Genomic DNA, 20458 nt, shown 5'->3' with positions numbered 1-20458 from the left:
GATTCTGTGCACACAAACTTTTACTGTTTAATAAATGTTTAAATGGCCCTCTAGTGGTCAGCGGTAAAGCGGGCTGATGCAGGCGCCCCTGAACTCCCGCTGAGAGGACAGAAGTGAACGTGGGGTGCCTCCTGTTTATCCCCGAGATCCCCGCAGAGAAAGCGCTCACCCCCTGCCGCTCCGGGGACCAAGAATGGTCTCGACACCTGCGTGGCCGGACACAACAGCTGGATCTGGAGAAACGTCCTGCGTACCTTCTAAAGAAGATCAGAATCCAAAGCACATGTGTAGAGCTGGCTGGCCTCTCGGGAGCCCCCGTGTGGCTTTGATGTATCTGGCATTTTTCTACGACATGACAGTGGTTCAACGAAGCCATGCCTCATTGTTCACATAGCAGATTATTAAAAAGCTAACGCAGTCTCAGAAATTAATTGAATTAATTGTGGCGTTTGCTCACACACAGAACTAAAAGGTAAAGACATTTATCCTACAGTATGATAACACCTCTGTGTGGGAAGGGACCATTATTTCAAACCTCTCCCCACTAGAACGAAAAAAATTAAAGATTTATTCTGCTTTTCTAGTAGTAACCAAATAGTCCCAGTTGATGAGGGCGTGCTCTACTTTATAGGGTGGGGGGGAAAATGTAGGATTAGAAAAAGCGTAAATCGGCAAACCCTTGTAAACGAGGATTATCCTTCGGGGTTAAACCGTTATGTTAATAATTGTTAAGGGTCACACAGGTTCAAAGCAACACTACACGGGTTACTTCCTAGATTCAAGAGTAACTGTACAATGGAGGAATCAAGCTGTCACCACCCTAAGTGAGAAATTAATCTGAGTTTTGCTAGTGGTTTACTAATCTTCAATGAGATTGTGTGTCTTCAATGGTGATATAATCTGAAGTACACAAGATCAAGGGTCATTATTTATTCTAGCCAAAAAATACTTTATGTACATCTATCAACCATTAGATATTAATTCCAGTTTACAGGAAATAAAGAGAGGAACCAGACAAATGACAGCACAAGGAAGCAATAGCACAAAATCAGAAAGTGGGAAATTCTGCAGGACAATACTTCAACAAGTAAGTATTGTATTTTTAAAAAATGACTTTTGCTATATTAAAAGAGATACAGTGGCCATAATAATCAGATGCAATAGGTGATCCTGGATTGGATACCATTCTGTATTGTGTATGTGTTTCTTTTTTTTTAATTATGGTAAAATAAACATAACATAAAATTTACTACTTTAACCATTTTTAAGTGTACAGTTCAGTGGCATTAGCACATTCACATTGTTGTGCAACCCTCATCACCATCCAACTCCAGAACTATTTCGTCTTCCTAAATTGAAACTCTGTACCCATTAAACAACTCCCTATTCTCCCCTCAGCCCCTGGCAACTGCCACTCTATTTTTTGTCTCCATACTCTAGGTGCCTCATGTAAGTAGAATCATATAATATTTTATATTTTTGTGTCTAGCTTATTCCACTAAGCATAATGTTTTCAAAGTTCATCCATGTTGTAGCATACCTCAGAATATCCTTTCTTGTTAAGGCTGAATAAATATTCCATCTCATGAATATACCACACTTTGTTTATCCATTCATCAGTTGATGGGCATTTGGGTTGCTTCCACCTTTTGACTATTGTGAATAATTCTGCTCTGAGTGTTGGTGTACAAATATCTGTTCGATTCCCTGCTTTCAATTCTTTTGGGTGTATATCCAGAAATGGAATTGCTGGATCATATGGTAATTCTATGTGTAATTTTTTGAGGAAGTTCCTTTGGAATTTTAACCTTTATGTGAGTCACCTCCATAATGTGGGCCTCTGTTTCTTCATCTACAAAATATGGGGAGGTGGGGAGAGAAGGGATGAGAGTGAGAGAGAGAAGGCTAAGAAAAGGGATGGCTTAAGGAGGTCTCTAAGGAGCTCATGAATTCATGACCACATAGACCCCTGGACAGAAGTGCTGGTCGTTTCCCTTGAGTTTCACTGAGTGAGTGTAAGAAGAAAAGCTTTTCTTATTCGGAAGAGGCACAACTTGATTTCCACTAGATGTTGGGCCTGGGGAGGCCTAGAGGTGGAGGATGGAGGATGGGTGGCCAAGGTTGCACAGGCTGGTGGCACTGCTGGGACCCGTCTGCCCCATACCATCTCAACCCAGCATTTTGTCTCTACTCCCTCAACTTCTCAGTTTGCCTGTTTGTGTTCAGAGAGAAGGGGATGAAGCCAGGGTCTAGGCCAGCCTGAAACACAAAAACACTTGAAACTTTACTAGGGAAATTTCCTTGAAAGGAACTGTACCATCTTCCAGTGTCACCATGGAGACGGCTGAGATGAGCACTATGAAGACCCTGGTACTCCTGTCTCTTTCCCTCCTCCCTCTGGGTACCAACTGAAGCTAAACCACACTCCTCAGTGGTCTGGGGAGATCTTTGCAACCAGCACGATCTTTCTGCTATTTCCCTTAAATCTCTCCAAGGTCATCCACTGCCTCAGGATGAAGCCCAAATTACAAACTCCTTAATGAAGCCTGTCTGGTCTTGCCTGATCAAGATCACCTTATCTCTCTGACTTTGATTACCCACCCCTACCTATACTAGATGCTCCAACCCTACTGGGCTAGAAAGAGCAAAGCCATGGACTTTCCAGCTTGCAGGATGCCAAGTGCACTTCTCAATATTTAAGTTGCAAGATAAGTGTTTACTTTTGCCATCTTCTCAGTGTGTTTAATGATAGAATATACAACTTCATTTGGAAAAAGGGTCAAATGTCTGAACAATACCTCAAATGCCCCTGTGAATAGAAGACCTGGAGCAGTAGGACTTCCTGCTGTCCCCTGTGTGAGGTTCTGGTTCCCACCCTTGATTTGCTCTGTGATGTCAGAGGAAATGTGATGTCAGATGCTCTTTCCCACTCTGGTCCCCAGATTTTTCACCGACATAACAAGGAGACTGACACACAAGGACCTTGCAGGGCTGTCTCTCCTCTGGCGTCGTGTGCTTCTTTGACCTTCCCTGAGACCAGCTGGTAAACTCTGGACGGGCTCCCACGCCCTTCCCACTCAGGTCCCAAATGGCATCCCTGCAGGTTGAAAGGACAGAAAGGAAATTGTGAGACCACATGCTCACAATGGTGCCTTTGTACCCAGCATAGCCTCTTTGTTCTTTTCAGCTCAATCTCCCAGTCTTCCAGGTCAATATCCATTCCCCAGCCCTGAAAGTGGTGGGCAGCAGGGCTCATGTGGAAGCAAGCCAAGAGCATTCAGCAAGCACTTAATACTAATAGCTGCCAATTGTGGAGTTTCCACTCTGTGAAGTGCCTCCATGTTCTCAAAGGACCTTCAGCTGGATTAAATGACTTGTCCAAGACTATACAGCTAACAGATAGCAGAGCTGGGCTTGACACACCCCTGTCAAGCTGGTGCTGGGGCACCCTCAAGGCCTCCAATGCCATAACCACTTCTTCTTGTACCCCTTCTCCTTTTCCATGACCCAGGCACTTTCCAAAGTACTGTACTGTATATGTGTTAATTCATTTCAGCCTCATAACAATCCTAGGAGGAAAGTGTTGCTGTTATTGTCATCATAAGGATAAGGAAACTGAGACATGGAGTGGTTAAGTAACTTGCTCAAGGACACACAGCTAATGAATCTGTATGGTCAGGCTGCTCAAGATGGCTGTTCTCTTGCTCTCCGTACGTCCCCTGCTTGACCAGTCCCTGCTTACTTACAGGACTGTCCAATCCCCTTAATCATAGGGCTTAATCAGTAACTACCTAGGTGCTTGCCCCCTGCCCCAGCTTCTGGTTTCCCTGGTAACTGATGAGCCCCAACCTATTGTCAGTCCCCCCTCCCCCTATATATGGTAGCTTCCTTCTCCCCGTGAGTAATGAAGATGGCTGCCATGTCCTATCTGCCATACACTGTGGGGTGTTGCTCCAGGACCTTTTGCTTCAGATGTGTAAGATTCCATAGTGTTGATGTCTCTGTTACTGTCTACGGGCTTTTTCTTTGGTCTTGCAGCTGGGCAATTACAAGGCTTGCAGGCCTATTGGGTACAATGCAACGAATCCTAGAGCTGGAACTTGGATAAGGCAGTCTGGCTCCAGCACCCATGCTTTGGTCATTATGCACCAGTCAGCTAACAAATTCTTAAATCTGACCTTTCATTTCCTGGGGTTTATGAAGCATTTTTTGGTTGGTTGAAAAGGAATTAAAATATAGTCAAAAGGGCTCTGGTGTTACAGGGCTAGGCAGATGAATGAAGGGGCCAGGGCTGCCTGTGAGAGTAGAGGTCTGATCTAAAGGGGCAGCCACTGCCGGGCATGCAGGCCCAGGACCACCAGCTCTTCTGACTTTATTTTAAAAGGAACCAGAAATCTGGATTTTAAGCAAAGATTCCTGATTTTCAAATGTTGACAACTAATTTTTTTTAAATGCCAAAATGTGCTGGCTGAACAAAACCCACCCATGGGTCTTGTAACCTGCAGGCTGCCAGTCTTCACCTCTGGAGTAGACTGAGTCAGTCAGTCCCTGAACCTTCCAGGATTGGTTCAGTGGTGGAGACAGGCCTCCCTGCCCTCCTGCCATCTCAGACATGATGGGGAGAGGCTCCTGCCACCAAGGGTTAGAGAAGAGACCCCATGCCTCACTACCAAAGACATCCCCTCCTGGGCCAGAACCCCCCACCCTGAGACCCCCAGTCCTCAGGGAATTAGCACATGATCTGGTGGGTCAGACCAGGATGCCAGGCTCAATTTGAACACTTCTTACCCGGAGACTCTCCTCTGTCTCCCTAGGACTGCAGCTGTGGAGGGAGGGGCTGCTCCAGCCATGCCGTTGTCCAGTCTTTTTTTTTTAAAGTACTATCAAGTTTTGTAGGAGAAAGGAAAGAGGGTTTTTTTTATTAATTTATTTTATTTTTGGATGCGTTGGGCCTTTGTTGCTGCGCACGAACTTTCTCTAGTTGCGGTGCACGGGCTTCTCACTGCGGTGGCTTCTCTTGCGGAGCATGGGCTCTAGGCCCACAGGGGGCTTCAGTAGTTGTGGTGCACAGGCTTAGTTGCTCCACAGCATGTGGGATCTTCCCAGACCAGGGACTGAACCCATGTCCCCTGCATTGGCAGGCGGATTCTTAACCACTGCGCCACCAGGGAAGCCCCCGTTGTTCAGTCTTGCCACACACAGTGGGCACACGAGAAGCCTCTACGTTCCTGGGGAGGGGCAAGTCACTGGCATGTATGTACCTTTGACCTCCCAGCCCTCTTAGTCCATTTGGGAGCCAGTTCATTGCATGGAGTCTTAGAGCTGGAAGTCACCCAATTGCTCATTTACAAAGTAGGGAGTAAGTCCCCATAGGGCCATTTTAAAATCTCAGACTTGAACAGATATTTGTACACCAATGTTCATAATAGCCAAAAGATGGAAACAACTTAATTGCCTAGCAACAGATCAGTGGATAAACAAAATATAGTATATGCATACAGTGGAATAGTATTCAGTCATAAAAAGGAATGAAATTTTGACATATGCTACAACATAGATGGACCTTAAAAAATTATGCTAAGTGAAATAAGCCAAGCACAGAAGCAACATTGTAAATATTGTTCCACTTATATGAGGTACCTAGAATAATCAAATTCATAGAGACAGAAAGTAGAATAGAGGTTACCAGGGTCTGGGAAAAGCAAGGAAGGGAGAGGTATTGTGAAATGAGTATGGAGTTTTGGTTGGGGATGATGAAAAAGTTTCAGGTATAGACAGTTGTAATAGTTATACAACACTGTGAATATATTTATGGCCACTGAATTGTATGCTTACAAATGGTTATAAATATTATATTTTACCACAATAAAAAATATCCGAAGCCCTCAGTTACACTTATTATTGGAATCACCACCCAAACACCATATCAAACATATTAACATTTTAGAAAGCTGTATGAGTTTAGGAAGGCAAGGATTTCTGCTTCTGGCTATGTTGTACTAGCTTGTAGCAGACCAACTATCCTGCCAAGATCTACTAGGAAAGCTGGATAAAATACAAAAAACAGCTGAGACAGAAGACAGAAGAGTGGTTACATTTTGGGAAAGTAGTAATGGAAGAGGGTGTGAGAGGGTCTCCAGGGATGTTGGTCATGGTCTCTTTCTTGATTTGGGTGCTGTTTACCTGAGTGTGTTCACTTTGTGAAAATTTGAGTTAAACATTTATGACATCTGTGCTTTTTAAAATATTAACGTTTTACTTTAATACAAAAGTTTATCAAAAGTCCTATCTGAGTTGAATTGATGTAGTGTTATGCCTTTAGACATTTATGTACTCATGCATTCATTCATAAGTTTCTTTTTTTAAAAGCATTCTTGCAAGCCCTTGACACTGTGTCTGAAGGAAAAAATGTCCTTGGTCTGGAGAAGGGATGGAAACTGCCCACATTTCCCCCAGAAGATTGGACTGGGCAGATCTAGGACTAGAATTCAGAGCCCCCTCATGCAAATGCACTTTTCTTTTTTTTAAATTTTATTTTATTGAAGTATAGTTGATTTACAGTGTCGTGTTAATTTCTGCTGTACAGCAAAGTGATTTAGTTATACATATCTATATTCTTTTTCATATTCTTCTCCATTATGGTTTATCACAGGATACTGAATATAGTTCCCTGTGCTATACAGGAGGACCTTGTTTATCCATCCTATATATAATAGTTTGCATCTGCTAATCCCAAACTCCCAATCCTTCACTCTCCCACTGCCTTTCCCCCTTGGCAACCACAAGTCTGTTCTCTATGTCTGTGAGTCTGTTTCTGTTTTGTAGATAGGTTTATTTGTGTCATATTTTAGATTCCACATATAAATGGTATATGGAGCTGGGTCTTTTTTTTTTTTTTTTTTTTTTTGCAGTACGCGGGCCTCCCACTGTTGTGGCCTCTCCCGTTGCGGAGCACAGGCTCCAGACGCGCAGGCTCAGCGGCCATGGCTCACGGGCCCAGCCGCTCCACGGCATGTGGGATCTTCCCGGACCGGGGCACGAACCCGTGTCCGCTGCATTGGCAGGCGGACTCTCAACCACTGCGCCACCAGGGAAGCCCAGAGCTGGGTCTTTTGGCTACTTCCAGGTAGGAGTTGAAGTGGAAGAGAAATTTGCTGCAGTGGAAGGAAGAAGTCAGTGTTAGGACCCCAGGAAGGGAGACAGACATCCTGGCCCTCAACCCTTCTTGTTTTCCTCAGGACTGTGCTGCTGGGGGCTAACCAGCAGACCAGTGAATACCACGCTGGGGCCAGGCCCTTCTCCCAGAAGAGAATGGCATGGGTCAATGTCCTCAACCAGTGTCCGTACCCTCCCCCATATATTCACTCATTAAACAAACATTCATTAAATGCCACATTTATTAATGCCTACTGTGTAGCTAGCACAATCAGGTCCAAAAACCTAAACTCAAAAAATTAAGAGCTAGATAGAGCCTTGGAGATCACTGACTCTAACCTGCTTATCTCATGGATAGGGAGCCAGAGAGGCCCAGAGGGAAAAGGGCCTTGCTTTTGCCAAAAAGCAAATGAGGAGCAGACTTGGGACAGAGTCCTAGGTCTCCTGATGCCCAGGCCAGTGCCCTTTCTACCAGCCCCCAGCCCTTTCATCCACTCCACCTCCACCCAGACACATCCAAATCCCTCCCTTGTTATATAATTGTAGCTCTCTATGTGGAAAACATGAGCACCCTTCAGAACTTCAACTCTGTTCTGATAATTTAAGGAGAAAAGATGCTCTGGTGAAAAACCTCTGTGTGGAAACTGTTAAATATTTAACAGCAGATTTGAGTTCTGGACTGGCAGGGGCCAAGAGAGAGAAATCTTAAATTTTCATCCACAGAGAATCCCAATGTCTTCACTGACCCCTAGCTAACTCCCCCAAACCTTGGAGGAAGGGATAGACTGGACCCAGAGCCATCAGGGACCGGAGGTAAAAACAGCAACCTTTTATTGAGTGCTTACTATATATATGATAGCCAATTTCTAGTCAAACTTCAGAGCAAGTCAGATAAGAATTTCCCACATAAGGGGAAATCAAGGCTCAGAAAGATACGTAGATTTGCTCAAGGTCACACGGAAAGTTAGGGACAGAGCTGTCCGGATCCTCACCCAAACTACAAAGCAACAGAAGACATGCCAGCACATTGCTAAACAGTCTCTCAAAATACACGCCATGTGGATCCTGGCATATACCAAAAGAAATGTTTCTAGAGATCAAAGTTAAACAGCTCCGAGAGAGCTTTTAGATTGTCCTTTGTACAATAGGGCAAAGAAGTCAAAGACTGGCCAAGCTGGAGACTCAGGCGAAGTGCTCAGAGCAAGCAGGGCCTGGGCAGTGTTAAGAGTCCCAGCCACCTTGGGCCCCCAGTGCCTACCCCGCTCCCAGGCTAAGCCATTTGTCCTGATGGGTCCAAGTGACTGGCTGCATCAGATATCTTTGCTTTTTTCATATTTTTCCTAGAACCTCTCTTGGAGACATATAGACAGAGAAGAGAGAGAAACCATGACCCACAGGGGTTAGGGTGATCACCATCCAGGTTTGCCCAGTCTTAACACTGAAAGTTCCAGCTGCTTGGAAACCAGTCCCAGGCAAATGGTTGCTCACCCTGTGTCAGGGTGGCCTGCTTTCCTCCTGGGACCTTGTCAAACTGAGAAATCCAGGCTGTGACATGGGCTCCCTGTGTTACCTTGGATAGTGCCCTCCTCTTCCTGGACCCCAGTTTCCTCATCTCTAAAACAGGGGCTTGGCTAGGACCTCTGAGGAGGGTGCTTCTAGCTTACACATTCCTTGGTTTATAAGTCTATATCTTGCTGACCAAATTAATGGTATCTTTCTGTCCCCATATTGCCATCTCCCTCTACAATAATCCAAGGTGACAACTGGATTCCTTCAGGAATGACCCTTCGTACCCCACGCCCCCTCCCCTGTCCTGCCCCCCATACCCTTCCTTTGTCCATTCATTAAGTGTGTCAATTAGGAGGTGATTATTCATCCTAACTACAGAAGGGCATTTAAAATGGAGCCCACTCCACCTTTGGGGAAGTGAAAGTGGGTTTACAGATTCCTGTTTACTTGACATTTTAATCAGCGAGCTAAGAGCAGAGAAACTTTAAGTGGAAGGGTCAAGAGTCAGGGCCACACACATTTCCATTTCAGCAAGGAATCTTCCAGCACCCACACCAGCCCAGAGACTATCGTGAGGGTGAGACAAACATATTGGAGAAGCAAGGTCCCTGGCTTGGAGGACCACCTGCTCAGCCCAGGGAGGGGGTTGTACTCATAGGGACTGAACCCGGGGTGCCCTGTGGCAGGTGCCCTGAGGGTCCCCAGGAAGTGGGGGAAGCCCAAACAAATGGTGGCTGGAGGGCGTGACTTTATCAGTGCAAACCTGCCACAACTGGGAGGCCAGAAACGTTCTTTCAGTCAGGCCCAAGCCACTGTTTGTGGTCCCTGAGTGCTTTAAAAGAGATAGCTGAAAATGCTTTAAGAGGTGGGGAGGGCAGGGGCAGGAAAGGGGATTCAGATTCAGGATGCTGGAAGGCCAGGGGGCAGCTGCCAGGCCAGCAGAGCAGCACAGCACAAAATAAGCAGGGAATGTGGGACACAGGCCAGTGTCCCATCTAGCAGGCTTGACACCCCAGGTAGAGGGGACAGAGTGAGTGTATTTGCACGGGGTCCAGGGTCCAGAGAAGGCTGGAGAGGGAGCCCATGGTGCGGGCACAGGATTCTGGGCTTCACCTTGTAAGTTCCTGCTTTTCATACTGGGGTTCTCCGTGGTGCTAACACAGGGTGTATTTGGAGCATCAGTCACTTGAGGATGGGGACATTATTTTTATAGTGGAATAAACATGGATATAGTATGAAGCAGACTGAAAACTGGATAAATTTTGAAGATAAAACTCAAGGTTTTAAGGAACACTTCACTCACAGCTGAATGCAGAGCCTTTCAGAGTACTTCAGTGGAGAAGTCTGGGGGAGCACTGCCAGGCAGCAGGCACCCAGAGAAGGGTTTAAAGCAGAGAACTGGCAAGGTCAGCTTTCCAGTTTATGGCCTGCAGGAGTGTCAGAGGAGGGTAGGAAGGCTACAGAAAAGGGTCTTTTGAGCTGGGCCTTGATGTAGGCTGGGATTTCAACAGGGAAAGATGGGGCTGGGAGGGGTTCCTGGGTGGGGGGCACATGAGGCTGCTGATGCTGGAATGACAGCCTGGGACAGTGGGGTGCTGGGAGTTGATTGCCATGTCCTGGGTGTAGGGAAGGCCTATACTTCCTTTCTAAGAAGGCCACACAGTCACGCCAGCTAAGAACACATCAGCTAAGAATACATCAGGGTTTTGATATGTAGTTATGAACTTGAACTCCAGACCAGATTTAAATCTCAGCTCTGCCAGTTAGCTACAGTGGAACCTTGCACAATTTATTCACCTACTCCATGCCTCATTTTTCTCATGTAGGAAATGGGGATCTATAAACAACAAGGCATTTGGAACAGGCCTGACTCAGCAAACACTCAATAAATTTTACCTCTTCATATTTTCATTACTCAGTTTCGAATGTTTTCTAATTTCCATTATGATTTAGTTTTTGCATTTAGAAGCTTTTTCTCAAACATAGGATTTTGTTTTCTTAATTTTGTTGTTATTGATTTCCAACTTCAATGGACTGTGATTGGAAACTGAATGTCTATATAGTAGGGATTTATTAGTTTTTGTTGAAAGTTGTTCTATGGCTAGTTCATGGTTAATTTTTTTTAAGTATTTCATGAACACTGGAAAGAATGTATATTCTCTAACTGTTGGGTGCAGGGTTTTATACTTATCCATTTGATCAAGCTTGTTAATTGGGTTGTTGAAATTTTCTATACCCTAATTGTTTTTAACCTGTCGAGCTCTCAGTTACTGAGAGAGGTATGTTAAAAATCTGCCACCATGATCATGGATTTATCCATTTCTCCCTTGCAATTCTACCAGTTGTTGTTATATGAATATAAGCTAAACTTTTTCAAATATCTTACTGGAGAATTGTTATTTTATATCATTATATAATGGTCTTCTTTATCCTTAATAATGCTTTTAATGCTTTAATGCCTTCAGCATTGTTATAGATGTTAACAGTGCTATACCAATGGAATAGTACCACCATTTGTATTTGCTTGGATTCGTATTTGCTAGGTGTGCCATTTTCCATCCTTTTTTTTTTTTTTTTTTGCGGTACGCGGGCCTCTCACCGCTGTGGCCTCTCCCGTTGCGGAGCACAGGCTCCGGACACGCAGTCTCAGTGGCCATGGCTCACGGGCCCAGCCGCTCCGCGGCATGTGGGATCCTCTGGACCAGGGCACGAACCCGTGTCCCCTGCATCGGCAGGCGGACTCTCAACCACTGCGCCACCAGGGAAGCCCCATTTTCCATCCTTTTTACTTTCAATCTGTTTTTGCCCTTATGTTTAGGTGTGTCTGTGTAAAGAGCATAAAGTAGGATTATGGGTTTTTTTTAAAATCCAGTCTGACAATCTCTGGCCATAAATTGCTTGTGTGTGTGTGGTGTGCGTGTGTGTGTGTCCTTGTCCCCGGAGCCAGCACAGGGCCTGACACACAGTCAGCCTTCAAGAATGTTTGCTGGGGCTTCCCTGGTGGTGCAGTGGTTGAGAATCTGCCTGCCAATGCAGGGGACGCAGGTTCGAGCCCTGGTCTGGGAGGATCCCACATGCCGCGGAGCAACTAGGCCCGTGAGCCACAACTACTGAGCCTGCGCGTCTGGAGCCTGTGCTCCGCAACAGGCTATAGTGAGAGGCCTGTGCACCGTGATGAAGAGTGGCCCCCGCTTGCCACAACTAGAGAAAGCCCTCGCACAGAAATGAAGACCCAACATGGCAAAACTAAATAAATAAATAAATATTTTTTTTTTAAAAAAGAAATGTTTGCTGACTGTGAAATTGATCCCCATGGCTAGAATGAAAACATATGGTAATGAGTGCTATCATGTATTGGGGCTGTACTATTCGGGAGGCCCAGTGCCAATGCTGCAGACAGCATGGTCTCAACTACAAGTGGGGGCGGTTGAGGTCCAGGGAGGTCAGATGATCTGCTCAAGGGTCACACAGCCCAGAAGCGCCTCAGGGCCTGTGCTTTTTCCTCCAAGGCCACTACCTCTACTGTGAGCACTCCCCCTTTGCCTTTGTGCTGCCTACCCTCCCCCGCTCAATGCCAGCCTCCCTGAGCCCAAACCCTCTATTGCAGCTCCATGTTAGACCACGTGGGGTGAGTCCATGCTTCTAACCTCCCCAGGCTGCTGGTCACCAGGGAGGCTGCAAGGAATGAGTGGGAGCTACAGACTTTAGCCAGAGGTGAGCACCCCTCCCCAACCCTCCTCCACAGGCAAGCTCAGCCCATAGGATGTCTGCATTAGTTCCCTAGGGCTGCCATAACAAATTAGCACAAATGGGGTGGCTTAACAGAAATTTATTCTCTCACAGTTCTCTGGAGGCTAGAAGTCTGAGATCAAGGTGTCAGCAGGGCCACGCTCCTTTGGAAGGCTCTAGGGAAGAATCCTTCCTTGCCACTTCCAGCTTCCGGTGGGTTGCTGGCAATCCTTGGCTTGTAGATACATCACTCCAGTCTCTGTTTCCATCTTCATACACCACTCTCCTGTCTGTGTGTCTGTCTTCATGTGACCTTCTTATAAGGACACCAGTCACTGGATTTGGGGCCAAGCCTCATCCATTATTACTTTATCTTAACAGGTACCTGGGGTTGGATTTCAGTGTACCTTTTGGGAGGACACAACTCAATTCATAGCAGCATCTGCTTTCAAATATAGTTGTCAACCTGAGGATCATGTTGTCTATAACTGACCCCCAACCCACAGAGACTCTGGATCTTCTCGTCCCCACAAGCTGTCACTCCTCCATCACCCCCTCTCTCCTCAATGTTCAACCTCCACCGTTCTGCTCCTTCCCACCAGCATCTAAAGGGCCACCACCTTCCCTCACAGCCCTTTGTGACCTCTCACCCTCTCACCTCCATCATAGGCCACTTTGAAAGAGCTGTCTACATTTGCAATCTCTAGCTTCTCCCCTCCCCTCCTGTCCTCCAGCTGCTAGAATCTGACTTTCCCCATCCAGCCTCTCCCATTTTTTCCCAGGAGGTATAATGGTCAGACTCCAGACATCAGACAGTGTCTTGATGTCTCTGCTTTAGCCCAAGGCCACCCTCCTCTTGCAACCCCCACATCTGCAAGGGCCTCTGGAACATTTACCCTCTGAGCTCCTATTAAATTAAAACAACTGTGGAAGGTAGGGAGCCATGAGCCGTCTCCACATTCACTCACATCATTTCTGTCTTGATGAACTCCACTCTGACAACTCATATTAGAGGCAGGCAGGATGGCGGGCCTGGGATGGTATCAGCTGTTGCCAGTTGCCTATATGCCACTTCTGTACTTGGAGCCTCAGTTTGCTCCTCCATGAAATGGGAATAATGCCACCTGGTTCCCAAGGATGCTATGAGGATGAATGGAGATGATGACATAAAGGAGGTCTGGAGAACGTAATAGGCTGAATGAAGGTGGGTTCCAGAGAAGGTCCAGGCCAGTTGGCCCAGTTCACAGAAGCCTGGATTTTAGGAGCAGTCTTCTGGAACCCCGGGGAGGCTTTGGAAGACCCTGCTCAGGCTGAGGGAAGGGGGAAAGAGATGAAAGACCACATCATACACAGGCAAACAGGAGAGTGAGGACATACAGAGCAGTGTTCACTCATTCGTCAAACATTTATTGAGAGCCTACCGTATAAGCAATACAAGCAAGACTCAGACACAGATATTTACAGTTTATAACTGAAGAAGAAATGGAAACATACTCAGCATCCAGTTTGCTATCCTTCATGGGCAGAGCATTGCACAGGGGACCAAGAAGACCTGTGTGCCTGCCCTTGTCCTCCAAGGTGGGCAGAGGAACTGCAGGGATGCCAGCAGAGTGGAAAGCCAAGAGCCAAAACAGAGAAAAGACTCGAGGCACACAATGAAGGGGTGCAAAGCAGGACACAAGGGCCCCAAAAATGTTCACAGAGAGCAGGCTGGGGTTGAGGAAAGGTCTAGAACATCCACCTGGGGTTCCAACACTTGAAATGCTCAGTGGAAGACCTGGGAGTGAGGTGACTTGGAAGAGAAAGAAAGGCTCAGCTGCCCCTGTCCTGAAGGGAAAAGAGAAAGGTGGCCAGGGTCGGGAGGGACTCCCGGGCTGTGTGACTCAGGGTAGGGGTGCAGGGACGCGTCCTGTCCTCTTCAGGGAAGAATTTAGCAGAGTAAGCTTGCCAAGGCTGAGGCACTGGGGCCTGGCTGCTACAAGGGGCCAGGGGGTCATCTCTGCAAGCTGAAGATGTCTTTAAGCCAGCCACTCACGCACCTCCTGGCACAGAGTCCACAGCTCTATACCTCCGCCCACTTGGAGGGGCTTCAGAAGTCTGAGCATCCCCTCATGCCTCTCCCCTACATGCTACTGAGGAGGCTGGGATGTGCTGGGTTAGTGACAATATAAGATGTCCTTGCAATTCATTCAGGCCATCACTCCCCACTCTTCTCCCTTCCGTTGCAGCACCTGACACCACAGCCGACCTAGGGTCCATTCACTCATTCAGAGCACCTATTCTTTTGCAGGCACCTGGCTCCTTTGTTGCCTCTATGCCCGGGACACAAGTTGTCCTTTGGCCTCTTTGAGCATTTTACCCCCATTCTTGGCATCTGGCAGATGAGCCAAAAGCAATTAAGAGTTTGGGCTTTGGGGGCTTCCCTGGTGGCACAGTGGTTGAGAGTCCGCCTGCCGATGCAGGGGACACGGGTTCGTGCCCTAGTCCGGGAAGATCCCACATGCCGCGGAGCGGCTGGGCCCGTGAGTCATGGTTGCTGAGCCTGCGCGTCCAGAGCCTGTGCTCCGTAACGGGAGAGGCCACAACAGTGAGAGGCCCGCGTACCGCAAAAAAAACAAAACAAAACAAAACAAAACAGTTTGGGCTTTGGAATCAGGGAGCTGCAGTTTGAAATGCTTGCTATGCCACCTCACAAGCTGTGTGACCTTGGGCAATTCCCTAACTTCTCTGAGCCTTCGTTTCCTCCTTACAATGTGAATAATACTACACACCTCAAAATCCTTTTCGAGGACCAAGCATACACAAGCCCTGTGCCTGCCTCATTGCCCAGTGCTCAACAAATGCCAGCTCGCTGCTCTTCTTGCTCAACAAGTTTTGGTGTTTGTTCTTTCCCTCAGAAATCTCATTTATTCTGCACTTCTGCATGTGCATTTCCCTCATGCCCCTCTTAACATCTAGTGACGATGCACTCTTCTAGATCACCTTTCCAGACAGTCTTCTCAGAGTGCCCCGTCCCCCGTGCCTTCCTCCTCACTATCCCCTCAGTGCTGGGGTCAGGACCATGCTGAATGCACCCCTGACTGGGGGCTGTCCTTGTGGGGCACACCTGGGTCCTATTTCCACACACAAGGCAGTTGCAAGGGAAGCCTCAAGAGTGCTGGCTCAGAGCTGAGCCCACGGTTTGAGACTACCAATACAGGTATTTGACCTGACCTTCCACAGGAGCCATAGTCCTCTTCTGGGCAACATGATGCTTTTATGACATGAGTCAGTAAAAGTTCACCCTGACCTTGATAAAGGAAACAGTTCACAAGAACTAAGAGTTAAATGAACAGCGTTGTGGCGAGAAATGCCCTAAAAACAGTTTGCAAGTAAAGAGTGATTAGAAAAGAACACAGAGGGGGTAAAAAATTAATCATTTTTCTGGAAATTATTACAGGGAATTATCAACCCACTCATTTTATAGATAAGAAACCGAGGCTCAGACAGGCAGAGTGACTTGCTTAAGGTACAAATCATGGCGGAGCAAGGGCTTCTGATCAGACTGGCTCCAAGTGAATGTCTTTGCCTCCCATACCCTAGGGCCCACTATATGGTATTTATGGAGTCATTAGTGTAACTTTCTACAATATTCTTTAAACAGAATGATTTTAGAAATGATCACTGCCCTCAGGTTTTATTTAATAAGCTATTATTTCTTATTTAGAGCACTTGCAGCTCCCACACAGGTCTCATGTTCTCTTGGGAGAGCACCCCATATCCCACCCTTTTAGTTCTTATGGCTGGTCACATGCACAACAGGGAATGGGCTGCAGGAAGACAGGTGAGAACTGCAGTAGTGGCTCCTTATCCCTCCTGTTGCTTCCACAAAGCACATTTCTCTGCACATGAGGGAGAAATGAGCTGCAAGAGACCCATTTTTAAAATAACACTGAGAAAAATAATCAAGGCTTGGAGCTACCAGTGAATCACTACAGTTCTTTACTTTGTAAAACATTATTTTCTTTTTAAGCGGACAAGTACTCCAAGGAATACAGATTCTTCTGTACTGTGGTACTTTAGAGGAACAATGGTATCACCCACACCATGAGGCACAGGGACTCTCATTCCATCAAGGGCTAGCTGTGGGCCTCACCTCCCCCCCCACCAGCTGCTCTGGGATAACAAATCTGTAGACATTTGAGTTGACCCAAGGTCCTTCCTGGGCTCCTGACTTGGACACCAGGCAGTGGGTAATAGGTTTTTTCCTCTACCTTCAAGCATCAAGTCTTCCTCTGTCAGAAGTATCAGGCATGAAATTTATGAGCAAGTATTTTCAAGGATGCAAATACAAATTCTGACCTCTGATGACCTAATCTCCTCAACTGTGCTGAGAATGCTTTATGGTGGCTCTGCATCAATATGAGGATCAAGTGCTGTCCACCAGAGAAGGGATTTAAATCAGTTGCCTTTTGAGTTACCTTCAGTGGTGCATTTGGAGAGCAGGGGGAGGAGATTGTTGTTAAGACCTATATCATGCAAACACTCCCACCTGTCCCATATCAGTTACAGGCCTCCAGGCTCAAAGGGATTGCCGAAATCATCTAGCAACTGCACACCCCCATCTGATGCATCAATTCTGTCTCCAACAGTCTCTGTTGTAATAACTCCAAGGACAGGGGGCTCACTACATCATGAAGCTCAGGTGCTCAAAAATGGGAAAGGTCTGCCCTAACGAGGGATGGAAACCTGCTTCCCATGACTTCTCTCCCACAGGTCCCAGTTCTGTCCTATGTGAGCCACTCAGGTCACTGCTACTCTCCCTCACTGCTCCCCCCACCCCAAGCTGCATGGCTCCAGGCCTTCTGGCTGCTCCTTGTAGCCACCTTTCATGCAACAGCTAGCATGCTCAGGGTCATAGCATACTGCTGGATGAGTGATGGTGGGGTCAGCCAAGCCCCCAGGATCCAGGGAGGACAAGTAGCAGGCAGGCCTTGCAGATGAAAGCTCAGAAATCTTGAGCCATCAAGGGCTACCTGACATCCCTGAAGTCCCTCCACTCTAGGTTTCCAAAAGCAGCCCACACGCCTCTCTCACAGCTCCCTTATAACAACAAAAGGGAACATAAAGCAGGAGTCAGATTAAGTGCCTTAGAGGGCGATGAATGGAGCTCACACTGTTTGCAGGGGTTGTGCCAGGAGGCTCAAAGGGCTAGACGTGGCAGAGTCCCCAGGGTTCATCTAATCCTTACCTCTCCTTGTACGGATGAGGGAACTGAGGCCAGGGAGGAAGGGACTCACCCTGGGTCACAAGAAGGTTAGTGGTGAACTCCCGGTCTTAAGTAATCTCCCCAGCCAAAGGGCCTGCTTCTCCACTGGAACCCAGAACACGGGCCCTAAAGTCAGCCACTGCTCCTTGACATCATCACTCCAAACTCAAGTGGCATAATCTGCCGCATCACTCTTGGTACCGACGGGGCGGCGGGTGGTCCTTACTGAGAGGTGTGGTTCTGTGGGTTCAGGCCTAATCAGAGAGCGCGGTAGCTGGGGCAGGGCAGTCGGAGAACGGTCGGAGGTCCACGGGGCGCTTGGCCCGGCCACAGAGCTCTCACAGGCCCTGGAGGAGGTCGCAGCGCAGCAGGCAGTAGAGCATCGGATTGAGGCAGTTGTTGGCGTGCGCCAGGCAGATGCACAGGGGGAAGAGGTAGGCCTGAGCCAGGAAGTAGGCGCGGTCCCAGGGCACGACGTTCAGCTTGACCAGAACCCCCCCAGAGCGTAAGCGCTTGGTTGGGCAGCCAGCAGAGCACGAAGGCCAGCAGCACGCAGGCCAGCGCGGGTAACCCGGGAGCGTCGTCGGAGCCGGACCCCAGGCGGCCAGCATGCCCGCCGCCGACGCAGGAAAGGCAGGAACAGCAGCGAGCAGGTGCCCAGCGTGGCCGGCCGCAGCACAAAGGCCACGGCGATCTTTTGCAGATGGTAGAAGGCCAGCCAGTCGGGACCGCCGTCGGGGAAACACAGCAGGCACTAGCGTTTGCCCCCGACGCTGGCCACTGTGGCGAACAGGGAGGTGGGCGCAGTGGCCAGGACTGCAGTGGCCCAGAGCAAGCAGCACACGCAGACAGCCCATGGGGTGCCAGGCCTGCTGGGGCGCAGTGCGCTCGCCACCGCGCAGTAGCGCGCCACGCTGATGGCGCTGAGGAAGAGGCTGCTGGCTTACATGTTAAGAACCGTGAACACCACCTTGCACATGGCATTCCCGAAGGGCCAGCTGAAGTCACGCACCAGGTCAACGGCCCAGAAGGGCAGTGTCGGCACGAACTGCAGGTCGGTGGCTGCAAGGCTGAGGAGGAAGCAGTTGAGCAGCGAGCGGCGGCGCCGTTGCTGGGACCGCACCAGGACCAGCACCAGAACGTTGCCCACCAGCCCGAAAGTGCACAGGGCCAGCTAGGCGCCAGCGATCAGCGCGCGCAGCGCCAGCGCCGCGCCGTCCTCCGCCACACCCTCCAGGCCGTCCAGGTCTGCGGGGACCCCAGGTCCGGCGAGTGCTCTCAGATCCGTTGCCCACGGAACTGTTAGGGGGCTGCCCCGACGATGCGTCTCCAAGCCAGTTCAGGGGGAGCACGGCCCCGATGGCGCGGGCGATGCGACAAGCTGCCTCTGGCTGACGCCATCACCGTTGGTGGCGCGCAGGGGTCCGCTCAGGTCCCCTCAGAGAACAGCGGCCGGGCTTCGAGAAGTACCTGTGTTCCGTAGCGCGCCGCAGAACTTTTAAAGGGATGAAGGCAGCCCCGATTGGCCAGTTGCACCCGTGCACCTCCCTAAGAGCTTCCAAGCTGTATTTCTATTGGCTACTTTTTCAACTTCAATTTCCTCGGGAACTGCGGACCCACCGCCTGGGTGGAGGACGGGAACTGCGACCTGGGGACCGGCAAGTCAGGACCGGGGAAATGGCTTCTGCGATTCACTTGGGCGCAGGATCGCGGCTTGGGTCGCTGCGTGAAGACGCAACGCCAGCAACAGAGCTTCTCCCGCAGCGGTTCCGACACTCGGGACTGAAGGAGACGGTTTCAGACAAATTTCGCCTCGGGAGGCAGCATACCCCTTCACCTTCAGCGTGTGCGGGTCTGGAGATATTCAACGGGAGACCGCGGAGGGTTGCTCAAGACCAGACAGCAGGGCATGGCAGCCCATCTGCCCTCCAGCCCTGATCCTCTGAACGGTCCCCCAACGCCCGACTGTTTTTTTTTTTTTTTGGGCAGCGCCATGCGGCTTGCAGGATCTTGCGGGTTGCGGGTTCCCCGACCGACCGGGGATGGAACCTGGAGCCCCAGCAGTGGAAGCACAGATTCCCAGCCACTGGACCGCCAGGGAATTCCCTCTCCCTCTCCCTCTCCCACCTCCCCCTCTTCCCCTCCTTTTTAAAGTTTTTATTTTATATTGGAGTATAGGTGATTAACAATGTTATGTTAGTTTCAGGTGTACAGCAAAGTGATTCAGTTATACATATATATGCATCTATTCTTTTTCAAATTCTTTTCCCATTTAAGTTGTTACATAATATTGAGCAGAGTTCCCTGTGCTATACAGTAGGTCCTTGTTGGTTATCCATTTTAAATATAGCAGTGTGTACATGTCAATCCCAAACTCCCTAACTATCCCTCCCCCCTCCGAATTCTTTTTTTTAATGTTTATTTATTTATGTATTCTTATTAGTCATCCATTTTATACACATCAGTGTATACATGTCAATCCTAATCTCCCAATTCATCCCACCCCCACCCCGCCGGTTTCCCCCCTTGGTGTCCATACGTTTGTTCTCTACTTCTGTGTCTCAATTTCTGCTCTGCAAACCAGTTCATCTGTACCATTTTCTAGATTCCACATATATGCGTTAATATACGAGATTTGTTTTTCTCTTTCTGACTTACTTCACTCTGTATGACAGTCTCTAGATGCATCCACTCTGTATGACAGTCTCTAGATGCATGTATGACAGTTTCTAGATGTATCTGAATTTCTACTCTGCAAACCACTTCATCTGTACCATTTTCTAGGTCCCACATATATGCGTTAATATACGGTATTTG

The 20458-nt window shown here is 48.3% G+C and overlaps 1 pseudogene across 1 annotated transcript; it reads right to left on the bottom strand.

Annotated features, from left to right (window-relative positions):
* Positions 1 to 17807: 17807 nt before the first annotated feature.
* Positions 17808 to 19042, bottom strand: LOC307049529 (relaxin-3 receptor 1-like; annotated as a pseudogene). Its single transcript has one exon. The product of its transcript is annotated as a relaxin-3 receptor 1-like (transcript).
* Positions 19043 to 20458: the final 1416 nt, after the last annotated feature.

This window comes from Hyperoodon ampullatus (genome assembly GCF_949752795.1).
Source record: "Hyperoodon ampullatus genome assembly, chromosome: 3".
NCBI classification, from domain to species: Eukaryota; Metazoa; Chordata; class Mammalia; order Artiodactyla; family Ziphiidae; genus Hyperoodon; species Hyperoodon ampullatus.
This window is presented reverse-complemented; position numbering and strand designations above follow the sequence as displayed.